Below are 17,259 nucleotides of genomic sequence, written 5' to 3'. Positions count from 1 at the left end.
AGCTATTTGGCTTGGGCAAGTTGAGCCAAAGCTGCAAAAGCAACGGGGGGAAGGGACTCTCCAGGCTTGCCTGTGGGACTGAAGCGCTTTTAGCACCCTTGCCCAAACTGCACTGCCGCACAGAAAACCTCAGCAATACAACCACCCGTCTGATCACTTCTGCCAATGCTTGTGTGTTCTCGTGGTCTTTGAAATGAATCAACACTAAAAAGGAGAACTTTTTCTTTTTCTTTTTCTTTTTCTTTCCTTTTCCTTTTCCTTTTCCTTTTCCTTTTCCTTTTCCTTTTCCTTTTCCTTTTCCTTTTCCTTTTCCTTTTCCTTTTCCTTTTCCTTTTTCCTTTTCCTTTTCCTTTTTCCTTTTCCTTTTCCTTTTCCTTTTCCTTTTCCTTTTCCTTTTCCTTTTCCTTTTCCTTTTCCTTTTCCTTTTCCTTTTCCTTTTCCTTTTCCTTTTCCTTTTCCTTTTCCTTTTCCTTTTCCTTTTCCTTTTCCTTTTCCTTTTCCTTTTCCTTTTCCTTTTCCTTTTCCTTTTCCTTTTCCTTTTCCTTTTCCTTTTCCTTTTCCTTTTCCTTTTCCTTTTCCTTTTCCTTTTCCTTTTTCCTTTTCCTTTTCCTGAACCTCCTGAAAAAACACCCTACTGGAACTGGTACTAAGCAGTTGAAATCATGACGAGTACAGAGACTTACTTATTTTGAGGGCCAAGCTATTTCTGAATGGAGGGGAGAAGATGGATTTTTGAGGAGAACTTTCTCTTGTGCTGGTTTATAATGAAGCAAAACCACATGTTTACATAAGGTAAAAGAACTAGAGAAGTTGTAACGCTGGTATTTTGCTTGGAAACCAATTCTTCATGTTAATTAAGCCTCTGCAGAGCAAACCTTATATATGACACTTGGTGTTACAGATGGCATGGGCTGGGTTCTAAGATCTCTGGTTTGAATCATTACCCCTATGTAATATACCGCAGGCCAACCATGGATGATATTCTTGACAAGGATAAACCCAGCTGGCTCATATTAGCAGAAACCAACATTTATTTCGGTCAGCTATTGAGTGATAGTCCTTTCAGTGCTGCTCTTGTTGCCAAGTCTGCTTTCCAAAACCCCTAAGGACATTGCTGAATGTTGTCAGGAGCAGTGATTTTTCACACTCCTGCTCTTTGTGACCATCTCAAACATACCTTTACTTTCCAAGTGGAAAACTGTTTTCTTCATCATTTAGCAAGAATGTTTCGAATGAATTCATATGGTAAAATAAATCTGGGAAGCTCTTCCTGTCTGTTCTGGAGAAAGCTGCATTCCAGACATCGTGGGATGGGTATGCGAAAGGGAGAGTATTTTGGTTGCATGTGCTTTTCTTGAACAAGAATGCAGAATTTCAGCTCATGAGAACTAGAAACTGAAATGGCTCCAGGATCTGTGGGTCAAGAGGGAAACTTGGTGAACTTCTGCATAAGAGATACTTTCCTAGTGCTACACTGTACTTTCACCTGCCCTAACATGTGAACTGTGCATAGTGCAAAGAGAACCAAACATGTGCAGTGACACTAAGGAGGAAAACAAATGTGGGGCGAGGCGGGGGGGGGCAAGTAAACCTATTTAGGCAATGAAATGTGAAACAATTGGCATTCACTTTGAGGGTACTGCACTGCAGCCTGCTTTGGTCCGGAAGGGTACTTCAGACTCTGTCTAACTGAGAGCTTGTAAACAGTGCTTTTGTACCTTCTAATCTCGTTCTTGGCTTGATTGATCTTACTGATGAGCAAGAGGTGTCTAACGAAAATACTACAAACTCGAGGAAAAAAAGTGTTTTTACAGTAACACTGAGAAATATCTCTTTTAAAAAGAGATATTATTTCCTGAAGCAAGGCACTTTATTTTACTGTTACCTACGCATTTAAGAAATGTATATATGTGAAATTTGATTTGCCTATAAAACTGTTGAATATGGGCCTTGCATTAATTTGAACATGAAAGCATTCAATTGACCCTCCTTAGCATACATTAAAATTACCTTAGTTTGAGTTTACTGTTATTTTTCCCTTCCTTTATTGTCGGGATTTTTGTTTTCCTTACTGATTCTCAGTGTCTCATTCATCCTTCTCGATCAACCCTCATAATCTGTGAGTACATTTGGATTTTATTGTGCATGCAGAATTCCTGGTTATTGCACTTGAAACACATCCTGGATGCAGCCATTGGAAATGTAAACAAGGTGCTGAAAGCTGAATTGCAGAGGGAATGTGTGAGCAGTCTCTCAGCCCAGGAAAATAAATCCACTCCTAGAAAGAGAGGAACAGGATTGTATTGGTTATTACTGCAAGTTCCAGGCTCTTTCCCACCTGCAGAAATGCTGCAGGGGACAGAACAGGCAGGATGATTTACACATTGTCCTTCTTTCCTGTTGACCCGTCCTTGCTCTTTTCTTGAAGACTGAAGTTTCCAGGAGCTCCCGTGTTTAAAGCTTATGTCATCTTACAGAGGAAGAAAACCCCCATACGGTATAAATGTTCATTACGCAAAGGAGAGCATCAGCGGCTTTGAACAGAACCTGTAGGGTGGCAGCTGGTTGTGTGGTTCAGCTCATCAGACAACTGCCCCCGTTACTGCTCTATCCAGAGAGACAGCCAGTTTAACTGTGGCCAGTTTGCAAATCATGTGCAAAAACTCTTGTGCTTGGTGGGAGGGGTGCACGTCTGCGTGTCAGAACTGAATGCGTTGCCTGAATGGATGCTGCTTGATCCACTTGGTTGTGCTTCTCTATAAAGTATTTGCATTGTTGCGGTCAACGGCTCGATGTCCAAGTGGAGACCAGTGACGAGTGGCGTTCCTCAGGGGTCGGTATTGGGACTGATGCTGTTCAACGTCTTTGTCGGTGACATGGACAGTGGGACTGAGTGCACCCTCAGCAAGTTTGTCGATGACACCAAGCTGTGTGGTGCGGTCGACCTGCTGGAGGGAAGGGATGGCATCCAGAGGGACCTGGACAGGCTGGAGAGGTGGGCCCGTGCGAACCTCCTGAAGTTCAACAAGGCCAAGTGCAAGGTCCTGCACCTGGGTTGGGGCAATCCCAAGCACAAATACAGGCTGGGCAGAGAATGGCTTGAGAGCAGCACTGAGGAGGAGGACTTGGGCGTGTTGGTTGATGAGAAGCTCGACATAACCCGGCAAGGTACGCTTGCAGCCCAGAAAGCCAACCGTATCCTGGGCCGCATCCAAAGAAGCGTGACCAGGAGGGTGAGGGAGGCGATTCTCCCCCTCTGCTCTGCTCTGCTCTGCTCTTGTGAGACCCCACCTGGAGCACTGCGTCCAGCTCTGGGACCCCCAACATAAGAAGGACATGAACCTGTCGGAGTGAGTCCAGAGGAGGCCATGAAGATGATCAAGGGGCTGGAGCACCTCTCCTATGAGGACAGGCCGAGAGAGCTGGGGTTGTTCAGCCTGGAGAAGAGGGGGCTCCGGGGAGGCCTTAGAGCAGCCTTCCAGTACCTGAAGGGGGCCTGCAAGAAAGCTGGAGAGGGGCTTTTTACAAGGGAGCATAGTGTTAGGACAAGGGGTAATGGCTTTAAACTGAAAGAGGGTAGATTTAGATTTGATATAAGGAAGAAGTTCTTCACTGTGAGGGTGGTGAGGCACTGGAGCAGGTTGTCCAGAAAAGTCGTGGATGCCCCATCCCTGGAAGTGTTCAAGGCCAGGCTGAACAGGGCTTTGAGCAACCTGGTCTCATGGAAGGTGTCTCTGCCCATGGCAGGGGGATTGGAACCAGATGATCTTTAAGGTCCCTTCCAACCCAAACCATTCTATGATTCTACATAAGTGCACCCAAAATAAATTACATTCTGATTACTTCATCACTGTGAAGTTACTGTAATTGAGAAGATGGTCAGAGAAGAGTAGCTAAGAAATTAACAGCAGCCTGAAGGATTTGATTAATAAGGAAAATTGCTAGAAGGTGCTGAGGGTGACGAGGGAGGGATGAAACATAATACACTACAAATATTTGAAGAATAAAAATATGAAGGGCGATTACTCAAGACAGAAGCAAGGTGAAACTAGAGAGGTATGAAATAAATGCAAGGAAGAACATTCCTGACAGCGAGATGTTTCAGGCTATGTACGCAGTACTTCAGAGGGACACTTGACCAATAGCATGTCTCAAAACTAATGGAATAGACAAGGAATAACAACCTATAGCAGGCAATCCTTCATGGTAAGGCAGGAGGAGATGATGAGTGACTTAGACTTTCGTGGCAAGATTAAGTACTGATAACGTGGCTGGCGCTCTGATATTTTAAAGTTGAGGGATGTGCACATGGGAACAAGATATTTGAGCAGTCTAGTGCATAGACTTTGTGGAAGGGAAAAGCTGAAAGCTGTCAGTCCTGAGATTTCTGGGAAAAAATACTACTGTCAGTACAGCTTCTAATTTCATCTTGAATTAAAGAAATGTACTTTTGTGATAGAATATGGATTTTTAATTGCATATTAGATAGCTGTGATTGTGTTTTAGTCCTATCCCAGTTGCTTCACAGTGCTGCAGCTGTTGGAGGTGCGCAAGAAGTCCCAAAACCATGTTGCAGGAGGAACCCTGCGCTCCTGTGCCTTAGTTCTGCTGCAGGGTATTTCTAACAACCGCTTGCTGTCTGCTCAGCACACTTAATAAAAAGCATCTTTTTTTAAAGCCACTCAACTTAAAAACGTGAACTAGTAAGATTGCACAGTAAGCATGCAACGACGTTCTGTGGCATTGTAGAACTTCTCTTCAGTGTTCTCCGCCCCGGCTGGGGGACGAGGTCTCCCTTCAGCCAGCCAGGCTCCTGCTGCCCTGCGGAGCCACATCCCTACTCCTCCCTCCTTCAGCCACCTCCTTGCAGCTAATTCCATGCTATCGGGCAACGTGAAATGGATAACTCAGGTCTATGTGATATGTCTTTATGTTATAATGTTTCTCAGTTGTCCAAAATCCTCTGCAGGAACACATCCCAGTAGATCTATATAACTATCTTCAGTATTTAGTATAAATTCAATATTGTCAGCAAGAAAGATCACTTACAGTGCTCACATTGTATTTTCCTTTTAGTGAAGCCATTACTGGAGTCAAGTCTTCTATTTATATTAACACGTTGTTAACTGTAACCTAATAAAGATGCAAAATGCATGAAATCAGTTCCCTGCAGATTTAAGGAGTGTACATAAAGGAAACTTTCTGATTTACCTTCACATTTGTTGAATACAGACCTTGCATTAGTTTGGACGTGAAAACATTCAATTGACTCTGTTTAATTCCCTTAATTAATTTCTGTTATTGTTTCCCTTGCCTCTTTACTTCGGTTTTAAAATGCTTGGATCCCAGTTAGAAAATTCTCTTAAGTCATAACAATTTCAGATTATAAGGTTTATTAAAAAATATCATTTGGGCTCGAAGAACTTATTATTAAAACCTATATTCCAAGATAATCTTTAACTTCGCAAAAGGATTTCAGGTTTTTTAAAGATTTTTGTTTCTGTTTTTCATTAATTTGTAACTTGAGAAGAAGTGTGGAAAGCCTCTTATTCAACAGAGAGAACTTTTCAAAACATGCCCAAGCCTATAGGGTTTTTTTTTTGACAAGGGAAAAGCATATAAACTTATTTTTTGCAGTATTTTGTCCAAAATACTGAGAGCTCTGTATATAAATGCTAAGCAAATTAGATCTGGTAGGAATACAATTTTTTCCTGCGCTGTCTAGTTGTGAACCATATTTCCGTAATGCTTTTTTGTTGCTGTTAAAAGCTGTTGCTGAACTGCAGAGAACCTCAGGGTTGCAAATCGTGGCAACTGCAAAGCATTTGGGAAACTTGTTTGTTTGGCTCTTTTTGGTTTTGTTTGGGGTTTCTTGTTGGGTTTTGTTTTTTTGTACTGGCCATGGACACTACGCACATTTTGTAACTTTACTGGCAAAAGCAGCATAAATCAGTAAATTATCTGGAGATCCGTCCTGTGAGCAAGTCATGTGTGAAGGGTTGCTAATGCTGCTGTGCTGGTCTTGTTAAGATTTCTGTGTAATGCAAGTAGGACGGGTTGTGTTGCTGGCTGGCTAATTAGCCTCCTACCTGTCACACAGAGCAAATGAGCAGAGCTTGGTCCGTTTGGTCTCCCGTGGCTGTTATTCCTGCTAGCCCCTGGGTACCTGTAGTCAAACACAGGGGCCCCTGTGTTTCCCCATGTGATGGTGCTCAGTTCGTAGCAGCCTCTTCTGGTGTAAACTTCATCACATTTCTTCCAGATTCCTTACCAGAATCATTTTTAGGTTGTTATCTCCCCAGGTACAGCCTCTCGGTCCAAGCAGAAGCAGCTCTGCTGTCCAGACCTGGTGTACGACAGGACCTGCTACATTCTCTCCACAGCCCGCTCTCCAGAGCTGCGTGGCCTTTTTTGTGTGCGTGTCGTGGAGTGAGGATCAGGCCAGTCCGACTTGTAACTGCCAGGAGCCTTTAAATCCTTTAAAAACCTGGATCTCTAATGCATTGAATACTCTGCAGCACCTGAGCAATGTTTAAATCTAAGGATGCGAGTACTTGCTTCCGCAGGCTTTACTGGGACTTCGATGTGTCGAATTTAGTAAATACTTAAGTGATGAGTTAGAGGCTTGGAGACTGGGGCTCTTGTGCCAAACAGTATAGCATTGAGCCCCCAAGACAGCTGACAATCTTAAAACCCATAAGGGTTTATTTTTTGCAATTAAAAAGGCAAAAGCTCATGAATAATGGATGTGGTCAAATCAATTGTGCACATTCAAAACATCAATTAATCACAGAAAGAGAATCAGGCTGTGTACTATGCTTTAATGTTCACTATTGGGAAATTAGGGAGGGAAAGGGCATTTCTATTAATTCTTTGAAAGCAACAAGCAGCAACAGCAGCTGTAGTTGGCTGGGGCAGAGGCTTGTGCTATGAGATCACTCTGGAAAACAGAATTAGTAATAGATTGAAGTTGTAAAGTTATGATCTGACCTATGGTTGTGTCGCCAAGTGTTTTCAAGGGAAGTGCATTCAAATGTGCTCCTAAATGCTCATCATCTAAGGAGAGACAGGATAAAGAGTAATTCTTTAGGGAAAGGACAAATAAAAAATAACAGATATGCCACACCACTCGATTCACAGTACTTGGCCAGAAAAATAAGGGTTTCTAAAAGGCGTTGGGGGTATGTGTATTGGTGGGCTTAGGCGGGATATACCATGCCTGGGATAATCAAAGTTGTTATGTCCGCTGCGGCTCTGTACGGGTTGAACTCCTTAGCTGTTATAATGGCAACAGATTTGGGTGGGATTTTTCTTGTGGGTTTTTTGGTATTTTTTGGTTTTGAAACCAAATGGGTTATCTGGGCTTCCTTCGTGGTAGCTAGTTGTATATGCTAACTGGGAACAATTTTCTAGGTAGATCTTCTTTAAGCTGTAACTACTCTTGGGGCCAGCTGAAACTGAGGAACTCTGCAGCTGTGGATGTTGTCTTCTATTACAGCTGGAGGCAGTGAAGTCTTTAGGGATTAAGAGAAAAATCCCACCAGGACCTTGCTGCATCTTACAAAAACCAGGCTATAAGTGACTTTCCCAGTATCTGACTAGAAGTCCCTTGGTGCAGCGGAGAGTTGTCATGGATACTCCAACTCCAGGACACTATAAAGCCCATCATTCGTTAAATTTATAAAATCTTCAACACCAAAATCTGCTCTCAGTACCATTACAAACCTACATCAAAGCAGATGGTACAAGGCTACAAGAATAACCTCTGTACCTCCTCAGGCATGGTGGGGGCTCTGTTGCTCAGAAAACTCCAGCAGTGCCCATGAGCTATCGGCTGCGCACCATTAGGACGCTCTTGGATGTAAATAAAGGTAAAATTTGTCATGGTTTGACTAGAGATCCCTTACTGCTGTAGATGTGTGACTGCCTTTTTCAGCCTAGTGTTCTGTGTCCCCTTAATTGAGGTGAGCTATTTTGGATACATGACATGGGCTGGTGAGCCCAGAGATGTTTTGTATATCTTGGAAGTTGGGGCAAATGCTAGGATAAAAGATTGACTAGATTATTTGTTTTATTGTAAAGATATGGGGAGAATTTTTTTTCATGTTAAAGTTGCAAACCTGAGAGCGTAAGGAGAAGTTGAAAATAAGACCCATTATTAACCTGCCTTGGCTTTGGAGTGGGTCTGTATTTAATAGTCTGGCAGACTCTACCTTATTTCCCTGCTTAATTGCCAATTAGTGCAATAAATCTCTATGCATCTCTCTAGAATTAATTTTAGCTGGGTGCTGACAGATGACAAGGAGAAGCCAGGTGAATAGAGGGTGGGTCCTGAAAGGCAACTTCTTCCGTATTTCCTTAAATATTCTTCCTGGGAGCCGACAGCAACAAGGGTACCTGCGTTATTGCTCTATTGAGCAGATGCAGGGAAAACAGTTCATATTTTTCAGAAAACTTAGCTTTCGGGCGAGGTTCTAGTAAAAATATTTAAGTTGAGGCTCCAAATGAGTAAGCTGTCCAGTGCACCAGTATTCACGATTGCTCCTTTTAATGTTAAAAAGAATGAATTGTAACTTCTCTGAGAGCATGGCGTTGATACTTCATTGGCTTGAGTGAAGCAGATAGCCAATTAAGGTCTGATGGCAAAAAAATGTGTGTGCTAATAATAATGCCTTCTGGCTGCAGTTAGTGTGGGCTAGTAAATTTGTAATTAAGGGTAGCGTTCACTTCCCGAGCACTGTCTGCCACTCTGTAGTGAAGAAATATAGCTTTGCTTGTCATCGACTGCTATGAAGGTATCTCCAGTTGCCTGTAACTCTTTAACGTGTACATCTGGAGTCAGAGCAGACCTGTGGGCAGCTGCTAAGGTAAGTCATGCTCGACGGGTTCAGGCCCTGTCCTGGGGCGGTCATGGCACACTGCAGGCTTTGTTACATGAACAAAGATGAGCCTGTGAGGGTTAAAACTGTGTAAGAGCTGCAGACAAATTCAGAAGAGAGCTGTCTGCAGGGGAGGACTGCATTCCTGAGTTGGGGAGGATGACCATGTTGCTTCTAAGAAGGAAAACAGAGGGGATGAGTTGGTACATTTTTCTGATGAAAGTGCACGCCACCCTGACATCTCCTGGCGCATCCTGGCCCCGAGCTAAGCGCTGGAGGCACAGAAGGATGTGACCCTTCTTCTCTGTCTGTCTGTTCTCGGCTCTGGGAAGTGAATCTAGTGACAGCATGTCCCTGCAAAAAAGATTAAGAGCAAATACAACCTCCTCCTGAGCTGTGCCTCAAGGTCTTGTTCATGGCCTGTTGGAGACAATAAGAAGTTTTCTTGCAGCCTTCACTGCATTAGGCCCTTATTCTATATCTGCAATGCACTTTTGCAGGAGCACTCAGTTACCTCTGGCTTTGTCCTGTTTTCCAGCTGTGGTGTTCGGGATGTTATATTCTACACCTGAGTCAAAGCATGTACTACTTTGTTTCACCTCTGATGCAGAGTATTCTTCTGGTCTCTCTCTCTGAAGCAACAATATGATATTAGAGAGGATTAGACGGGGGAAAACTCTCCCTTCGTGCTGTCAAAAAAAATGTCTTGGTGGTGGTTTTGAACTTTAAGTGCAGGAATACATATAGGAAGTTAGGATTTCTTTTGATCAATGACTGAATCGAACTTGGATAAATCATTGATTTACTAAATTGCATCAAAGAATGCGTCTGTGCCGCAGAATGAGAAGTAATGGGTTTGTGTACGTGCTTATAGAAAATGGTGTAGTCTTATACAGAATGACAGTAATAAATACTGAAAGCCACGCATCGTACTAGGAGATATGACAGACCTGTAAAAAGAACAACTATAATTTGAAGGCTCTCTGCTATAAGCCTCTTCTGGTGTTTGGTGAGTCCGCTGTGGTTAGTAGCAGTGGAACAACGTTACTTTCAAAAGGGATCAGCTTCTTGAGGTTTTGGTGCAGATGCTGGCATTGTCCATGGGAATGAACCAGCGTCAAGAGGCAATATCCTTTTGTAAAGCAAGAGTAAACTTTCTAAGAATAGTAACTTTTATAAAATAGTTCTGTGGTTTGAGACTGTGAGGGCTTGCAGCGTTTTTTCTCGAACATCCAGGAGAAACTGTAAAGCTCCCCTCTTGATGGGGTTGAAAAAGCGATTATGGTAAATCTACACTTCAATGGATCTCCAGTCATTAGCTTCAGCCTCAGGTATACTAACCTTTCAAGGAGAATAAATCAAAAATTCTTAAAAGTTTTAGATACGCTGAAGGCAACACCCACCTTCTGCATAGTTAAAAACATCAAAAGGGAAAGAGGCCTTGATAATAATGAAGTTTGGGAACTTGAGAAATTATAGAGGTCACTTCAGATCCCATTGGCCCCTGAGCAAAACTGTTTCAAGGCATTTTAGTTTTCTGACCTTCTTTGTACGTGTTTGAAAGCCACAGCTTTTTACCTAAAGCACTCTAAAGAAGATTAAACAGCTTTTTAACATCTGCTGTGTTCATAGTGTGTAGGAAGAGCTATCAGTTTTGGTTGCTATTAAGATGGATGGGTTTTTACTTGATTTGGAAAAAGTGTTTAAACACGTTTTGTCTGAAAATGGGGGGAAAAAATACCTTACTTTAATTTGGTGACTTTCATTCAAAAGGAAATAAATGCTTTAAAAGCAAAGCACACCCACATCTAGAGGTCAGTTCTCTTGCAGGCATAAATAGCAGCATCTGTTTAACAGCAAGCAGCAACTCTGCGTAACGATGTAGTACAGAAGTGTATCAACACAAAGGAAAACTGGGAAAAATTAGAAGATAAAAAGATAGACTCGCTGTTCAAGTTGTAAGAGCAACTAATATTTAACAATTGGGTGACGAATGAAGGGTTCGATAAATACTGTCTGCCTTTCTTATTTTATATGATCGTATCTTGCCTGACCCCACGTTAATCAGAGAGGCCCTTTTGCTCAGGACAGAGCTGCTTAGGGTAGAGCGGGCTCCTAGGACATCAGGACTTGGCACGTCCATAGTTGTCTCCACGTTGGCTGCTGGTTCTCACTCATCCCAGCCTGAATTGGGATTACTGAACTGCAGGAGGCCTTTGATCTGGAAAGGAGAGCGAAGTGGTGCCTGGGTAAGGGGCCTGAGAGAGGCACCCAGATCTTTGGAGGGGCAGTCTGCTTCGCTGGCCTGAAGGAAAGGCTCCAGAAGGAGCTCATGATTTAGGTAAGGGGACTGCATATGGGCACCTTTCTGCGGCACTCGTATCGGCACGATGGCATCTTCGAGTCGATGAATAACATGTATTGAGTTGATGACTGCTTCTGAGGAACTTTGACTGGAGACTCCTAATGAAAAAGGTCTCAACTGGAGCAAGCAGCAAAACACAGCTGCAGCTCAAACCTGGGGAAATGTTAAGTACCCAGCGACCGTTCGTGATTAACAGGGCCATGTTCCTGGGGAAAGGGGCCAGCCATAGGGCCAGGAGTGGCAGGTGAGGAGGACTGAGTCTAGAACTGCAATTATCAATCCTTTGGTTTTATTCTTCTATGCTATTCTCATTTTTCCTTGGTTTTGGCTCTTCATATGACCTCAGTCAGTAGAAAGTGTCTGGCCGCACATAACATTTGGAGTCCTCCGTGGAAGCCCACTGCACTTGACAGATGATCATTACCATGTTACTGGATGTCTCGCCTAAAACAGAGCTCCCAGCAGCACGGTGGCGTTGACCTTTTGGTGCGACTTCGGCTCTGACCCAGCGGAGGAGCTGGGTTGCCTTGCCAGCAGCAGCTTCCAGCCTTAGGTGGGTTTTTCTCTCCAGGGACTCTCATTCCAAGCACAAATCTGAATTCAGGGCTGTACTCTGCTCAATTTATGAATTCCCTGGGGATCATCTCGTAGGACAGAACAGCAGCAGGCATCGAAGGGGAAATGGTGGTGGTTGCAATATGCTCTGGTGCTGCTAATTACAACAGGCATCGCAGCGCTCCGATTCCTTGATGTTCGCATAAATTCCTGCTTGGGGTTTACAACCTGGGAATACAGGCTTCCTGCTTGAAATAGCCTCGCAATCAGATCTGGAGAAACTCCTCTGGAGAAGTAACTGTGGATTTTTGAACTTCAGATGAAAAGCCAGTTGCCAAATCTCTTATTTATCTGAATTTCCCTTGACTTTAAGAGATTGAACTGAGCAGAGGATGCAGAGAGTCAGCCTGAGGTTTCTGGAATTCAGATTTACTGTTACCTGATATACATTGCCTTCCATGAGTCAATTAGCCTGTACTGAGGATCAATTTTTCTTCCTGTTTGATATTCACATGCTTTGCTCAGAGCTTACCTCTGCTGGGATTAAGGAATTGCCTCTTTGTGAGGTTATTCCAGTGAGGAGTATAAAACTAAAGTTGAGCAGAGCTTGTTCCATGTCTGGGCTCTGATAAAAGTGTTCTGTAAATCACAGCAGTGGTTCTCTGGGCGGGTTATCTGCACGTATAGGATGCTTCTGGTGAGGAGCAAGAGGCTGATGCACCTGTGTCCGGGTGCTTTTGTATCCCACAGCTTTTGGGATAGGTTTCACATACAGCAGGATGGGGCTTTGAATGCAGGCTTGAACTTCTTGGAATATTCGTATTGTCGGAGCCAGCAGGACTGACCGTGCTTCCCTCAACTCTGTTTAATGAATGTAGCACATCAGAGTTTGGTGCGCTTTGTCCCAGGGATAAAAGCTTTTATAGCTCAGCATATTTGCTAAGATCTCCACTGCTCTCTCAGGAAGGAGGTTAGTCGAGGAAATAAATTTTGCTCCCTTAGGAACTGTGGTGCATTGCCAGTTTGTGAATACGCAGATGCCATCACAAGAAAAAATCCAAATATTATGTCAAGCCGTGATGTCTGAAACATTGTTTTATATTCTCAAAGACTCTTGCTTTGATATTGAAGACTTAGATGTCACAAAAGTGCCTGTGTATGATTTAATTTTTTGCAGGGCTACAGCTAAAGAGAGTGGTGAAATTCTAATGGTGGCTACTGTTAGTATATTTGCAGGAAAAACCCCAAACACCTTCCTGCTGTAAACTTCATCTGTATTTTCTGGAGTATGTTAGTCACAGTATAACAATCTTCAGGAGAGGGGAAATAGGAATATAACCAATCCTCTCTAGCATCAAACTAGCCTTTATAATTGTACGGCGTTTGCTTTTGCTTTAGCTCTTAGCTTGAGTGTCCCAGATGATTTGAATTCTTATGTTGAGTTGGAGGAGAGTGAAGCTGCCAGATATTTTAATGTAGCTTTATGTTTGTCACATGAGATGTCTGGCTCAGAGAAATTGATTCCACAGTTTTGTTTTACTCGAAAAAGGAAAACCGGGTAGCACTCCGAGTGCCATGAATAGGCTCAAATTATTTTATGCCTGAATTCTCTTTCAGGTTACAGTGCAACAACAGCCTTCTGCAGCACTCTCCCTAAAACTCGGTGGTAGATTGGGCTGTTGGTGCATGAGATGTCACCTGGCACCCTGTCTTTGGGACCTAATCCCCTGCGTTTCTGCTTCCCTCTCACAAAGAAGTAGGTCACTGCTAAGTTGCTTCTGGTGCTGCTGTATTAGGTTCCCTTCTTCACCTCATTTTTTTTCTCTGGACTGAGGAGACAAAAAGATATAATTTGCACTAATCTTCAAGAACTGATGCAGAATCCCAGTGTCGAGACATGAAAAAACGAGGCTATGTGAATCTGTGAGAAACTGCGGTGCAAACGTGTAGGTGATTCAGGAGAAATGTTAAATTTGACAAACATATGCCATGTATTTCGATGCCATCGCTGCTACCATCGGGCTAAAAAGGTCCCTGCTGCAGGTTTGACGTAGGTTTGGCTTCTTTGGGCTTTATTGCCTTTCTTTTCTAATTGTGTGCAGATACAGGGTTGCAGAAATTCATATACGTGGTGGCTGCCAAGCTCATCCAGGCTATTGTCTGCATCCAGTATCTCGGCGCTAACTGCCTGCTCTGCAGATGCTGCTGCACAGTGTCCTGCAGTGATGCTGTTTGGCCCCAGCCCCAGGGACCACGAGCAACCCTCTTGCTTATCTGTCCCTCACCTGGGCTTAAAAAGCTGAAACGCTTCAGGTCACTGCACTGCGAGGGGCCCTCCTGTTTCCTCCCACTCCACCGCACCCAGGTAAACAAGCCCCGTCTCTCCTTGCAGACCTATTTTAATAGTTTGCTCTTGTTATCCTCATCGTGAGGTGTAGGTGGGGGGAGAACAGAGAGCATCTTTCCATGCCTCAAGTTTTTAGAAGCTGTAAATAATACAATATAACTTAAACTTTCCTAGAAAGCCCTGTGTAATCTGAGCATTTTTCACCCTAATTTATCATCTCTGTATCTTCTTTTCTTATAGATCTATTGTTTTCCTTTGCCCAGTAATTCCTGAAGCCTGTCGGTGAGTAGCACTTTACTCAATGTATATGTAATAAAGGGCTTGGCAATTAAAAAGCAAACAAACAAAAAACCCCACCCAGAAAATGCTTTGGGATTTGGTTATTCAAATCATTGCCTTGTCCCTGTGGAGTATCTGCAACTGAGCCAAACAAAATCTCTCGGGTTTGATTTGGGGATAAAGCCCCTTGGAGGAGCGTTTTGGTGAGGAGGAGGAAGGAGGGCCGGAAGGCAATGCCTTGGGGCTGGACTCTTGCTCTCGCTATAGGATGCTTGGGAGACCTCAGCACGCTGTTTAGAAACAAATATCTGATATCCAAGATGCCCCACTTTGGTCTGTCAGATTCATTAATGTTGTGGGCATGATCCCTTAATAAAAGTGCTGATATGAGGCAGTTTAATAGGTAATTAAGCCTGATGAGCCAGGAGGAGGGCCTTTCCTGTGCTGCGAAGTGCTCTGTGGCAGAAGGAAGCTATTTAAATGACTGAAAGATGGGGGTTTCGCTGGGGGTTACAAGGGCAGCTCAGCGAGGATGCTGTACAGCGGCCAGCACAGCGGTGTTTAGTGGCATCACTGGTCTGGACTTCTGTGTTGTCTGAGTGTATGTAAGCCACAGAGAGTGCTAGGCGGGCAAAGCATCAAACCAAAATAAAAAGAAAATATTCAGCCACCTTGGAGAAGTTAATATGCACTAGACAAGTACATACACGAGCTGTGCAGATTGAAGACAAGTGCTTGATAATGTCTGAATAATGCTGCCCTTTAAGGGACTTGTGCTGAACTGTAACAATCCTCCTAGGACGTGGGTATGGGCTAATTGCAGTGCTGCCAGTCTGACGGCATCAGGTGTAGCTCCTGCCTTACGCTTTCTTCTTGGAGAATAATCAAGACATTGCATTCACAGGCTCTCACTTGTGGCTCTTTATGAATGGCCACCGAAGTCTGCTTCTGATGTGCTTAGACATTGACAGCTATGGATTTACCTGAGGAGGAGCGGGCAAGGCGATACTGAAGATCTTCCCTTTCCCTTGGTATCAGTTGCTATACGTTCTGAGGAACTGTGATGGGATGTTATTACCCTCATGCATCCTCCTGGTTAGATCGGGTCTGTGCCCTTTGCAGCATAGCAAGCATTTGATGTTTGTTGGTTGTTTTAATTGTTGTCCGCTCAAAGCTGGACTGGCCTTGACCTATTATTTCAGAGTTTTAAAAAAGCAAAACCCAAAACCACTATCAAATGCATGTAATTTTGAATAGTGTCAATACACACTGGCCTTTTTGACAGGGTTGTGAGCACAGCTCAGTGTGGGCGGGTCTCTGAGCATGGATGTGTCGTGTAGCACGGATGTGTCGTGTACAACCATAGGGATTGCTGTCGGCCTCCCTGGGTTGGTGGAAGTTTTGCCCGTGACCTCTGTGGGCCCGGGGCATTCCTCAGTTGCTGGGAGAATATTAGCATTTGAATGCAAATGTCATCGGGGTGTTTGGTGAGGACATTGCTATACAGTGCAACAGTCATAACAGCTTCAATATAATATTAATTGCTGGTTATATCTTCTGGAGTATTCATCTCCTGGTCTTTTCCATCACCTCCCTTCAAATACTAGCCAAAACCATTTTCCTTCTGTACAGGTGACTTTTCTTCCTCTTGTTGCTTGCCTCTAGATTTGAGATGTGCTCTAAACACTGGTATGTAACAGGAGACCACGTGCTATCGGAGTTAGCACGTCAACCTGCAGGCTGCTGCAGCAGGCGTTGGATCTTGAAGTACTCAAGCTGCAGCTACTTGCTGGCTGAAAAGTACGGCATGCTCTTTGATAATCATTGAGTCGTGTGGATCCAGGATTTGGAAGAGGGTTAAAACTGCCAGTTGTAAACCATTGTAATTATAACAGATACACTAAAGGTGTGTTGCATTTAATATACTTACGGAAGACCAGGCTTTGCTCTTCTTCTCCATAACATGTTAAAGGTTACTTTGTGATCTGTTCCAGGGATACAAATGGGCTTTACTGGGTAAATCGCTACCTAGTGTAAGTAAAGATGTTTAAGTATTAGTCCATGGGAAAAATCCAAATAATAGGTACACGGCGAAAGCCATCATCCACCACCCAAGTGTCTTATATCTAATATGCCATAAAAGTGTTGTGTTTTATAGCCGTGGCTTGTACTGAAGGTGAGCGATGTTACATTTCTTAGCCTCCGGTATTCCTTTTGAACATGCCTTTATCCCCAGCTATATACCAGCAATTGCAGAGCCCAGTAAGGTTTTCATTTAAGGACCATATGGGAAGCATATGGGAAAATCTCTCTTTGGTTGACCTGTCATTTATTAATGACACTTTATGAAATCTTTTTTGTTTGTCTTTGCGTAGGTGTTCTTGCCTTCCCTTGAAATTCAACTCGCCTCTGCTGGGCAAGCTGATGCTGTTGTTTGCTTGCTGGGGAGATGAAAGAGAGATGTCTGCTGAGGGTTAAACTTCAGTTAGGGGAATATGCGGCAGTAGCAGATGAGATCCCTAATAAGGCTCTTGCTTCTGTGCAAGTGCCCTTGATGATGCAGATGGAAGGTAGATCAGCATGGAAAACATGACCTAGATGTTCTTTCTAAGCAGAATACTTATATATACATATAAATATATATGTAATGTTGTTTCTGGCACTGGCAGCTCTTTAAAGGAGCAACAAAAGCTCTTTTTTTTTCAGAGAAACACCACATCAACAGGCTTATTTGCCTCAGCACAGTCCCCAGTGATTAAAGCTACACCTACAAGAAAAGCTGAAAGCTTTGCCTACAAGCCTTCCTCCTTGCTAATGCAGCTGAAAGACCATTC

The 17,259-nt window shown here is 43.5% G+C and overlaps 1 long non-coding RNA gene across 1 annotated transcript in view; it reads left to right on the top strand.

Annotated features, from left to right (window-relative positions):
* The window catches only part of LOC148056282 (uncharacterized), a 48,486-nt gene extending 32,295 nt beyond the window's left edge, over nucleotides 1-16,191 (top strand). The window contains exons 2-5 of the long non-coding RNA XR_015703480.1: nucleotides 13,902-14,164; nucleotides 14,387-14,428; nucleotides 15,330-15,456; nucleotides 16,091-16,191. This is a non-coding gene — a long non-coding RNA (uncharacterized LOC148056282). The remainder of the gene's footprint in view (nucleotides 1-13,901; nucleotides 14,165-14,386; nucleotides 14,429-15,329; nucleotides 15,457-16,090) is intronic.
* Nucleotides 16,192-17,259: the final 1,068 nt, after the last annotated feature.

The sequence above is a fragment of the Nipponia nippon genome, unplaced genomic scaffold (genome assembly GCF_047370975.1).
Source record: "Nipponia nippon isolate SJK-2023a ecotype South Korea unplaced genomic scaffold, ASM4737097v1 scaffold_15, whole genome shotgun sequence".
NCBI lineage: Eukaryota > Metazoa > Chordata > Aves > Pelecaniformes > Threskiornithidae > Nipponia > Nipponia nippon.
This window is presented reverse-complemented; position numbering and strand designations above follow the sequence as displayed.